Genomic DNA, 1,957 nt, shown 5'->3' with positions numbered 1-1,957 from the left:
AGTGTCATTTCAGTCCATTTACTTGGAAAGTTACCAGATGTTCCAGAAACAATTGATTTTTAGCAAGATGATCTTGTATTCCTGATGACTATATAAGGAAGTACACATGTTAATTTGGAAATACGCAGTGATTTCTTCACTGTTTTCAAATTATTTTCTTCTAAGTGTAGTTTGAACATCAGAGAACAAGAACTCAGCTCAGTGTAGTGATATCACCTGTTCTGTACATTCTATTTTGTGCAATACCAGTGCAAAGTGCTTTGGTAAATATTGAATCCTGTTGGACAAATGAAAAGCTTTCTAGAATTGGCAAATTAGTTTTCAAAGCAAAATTTGGAAATAGCTGTGAAAAAGAAACATTCTCTACTGCAATAGAGGTATGTTGATCTGTAATTAGTGAATTGCTAATTTCTAACTCTATATGAAACAAAAGCAGAAGCTGACCTCAAATAATCGTAAATTGCATAAGGAAAACTGGAAAAGTCAGAATTTTAAAGTGAATGTTTGGAATTCAGAGCTTGCATATCCATTTTTCCAAGTGGGATTTCAACTTCCATATGCTTCTTGGTATATAACTTTTCAATAGTGGGCACTTTTGGAAGTGCAGCTGAATCTGGGCTCTACAGATTAGCATATTTTGTATTAAAAAGCCTACTTACAGTCCTTTTAGACCACTCTTTTTAATTCATGTTCACCTTTACTGCTTTGAGGACAGAATGGCAGAAATACAGCTAATGCTATGTGTCTTTTCCCTTTTTTCCTTCAGTGTTCAAAAGAAATAATTCTCAGTCCCTCATTTAGATGACTTGCTTGTGATTTCTCTGTGTCTGTTTGCAGGAAATACTGTATGGACTTGTAATCTCTGTAATCTTCAGAATAATGAGGATTTAAAGGATTGTTCTACATTTAAAGTCTAGATAACACGATCTTCTTTTTTCCTTCAGGGAAAAAAGAAGATCGTGTTATCTAGACTTTAAATCTTCACTCATTTTCTATCTTTGCTTCTTTTTTCCTTCAGGGAAAAAAGAAGCAAAGATAGAAAATGAGTGAAGATTTTATCTGGGTAGTCCTTTAATCTTCTCCTTATAAAGAAAAAAATCCTTAGCTACTTCTCTCTCCTTTTTTATCTCAGGAAGAAAAATTGACTACAAAATCCTACCATTCAAATGGTACTTTCTCATATTTAAGAAGCCATAAAAGACAATCTAGACAATATTCTTTTCTTGCAATCTACACTTTTAAATAAGGACTAGGTTAAGAAATTTTCTTTTTTTATTTGGAAAGATGATTTGTTTGTTTTCTACTTTTGTTAGACAGAGTAAAAATGGTTAGACTGGGGTTGACATAATATGCCTTCTTTACTGCCCATGAATATTATTTCATCCCATCATCTCCTGATGATGCAGAAAATCCTGATCTATCTCACCACATTTTCTGTATACACTCTGCATTAAGAGTTTTTCTTGAATTGAGATTTGTGCAAATAGGAGAACAAAACCAAAAAAAGGATGGGTCCCATATTTTTATTATCTCTAAATGTTTTAAAACTAAATGTTTTTTATGCCTTTTTGTGCAGATATCCCTGTGATATCTGAGTGTAAAAATGTGTCATTACATTAAATAATACCTGGTCAAATATTTCAACAACTAAGGCCTGATGATGTACAACACATTCCATGCTGATCTGAAATTGCATTTTTTACCCTCCTTGTGTACACCTCTTCATCTCAGTTCACATGCGCAGAGATGACTCCATGAGCCAAGCTTCATAAAACAGTATAATCAGGAAAGTCATTTTAATAATGAACTATTGAACTGGAAAGGTTGTTACTTCTCGAAGAATCACACATATTGTATGCTGGATGAGTTATCAGATTCAAGGTAAATATTTTTTTTCCCGTTCCCTACTGTTGAAGCTATATAGTTAAAAATTTTACCAGTAAAATTTAAGACGTGA

The sequence above is a fragment of the Empidonax traillii genome, unplaced genomic scaffold, assembly GCF_003031625.1.
Source record: "Empidonax traillii isolate 1590-97213 ecotype Southwest subspecies unplaced genomic scaffold, ASM303162v1 scaffold1021:size208000, whole genome shotgun sequence".
Taxonomy (NCBI): domain Eukaryota; kingdom Metazoa; phylum Chordata; class Aves; order Passeriformes; family Tyrannidae; genus Empidonax; species Empidonax traillii.
The sequence above is the reverse complement of the archived record's forward strand: the minus strand, read 5'-3'. Positions refer to the sequence as shown.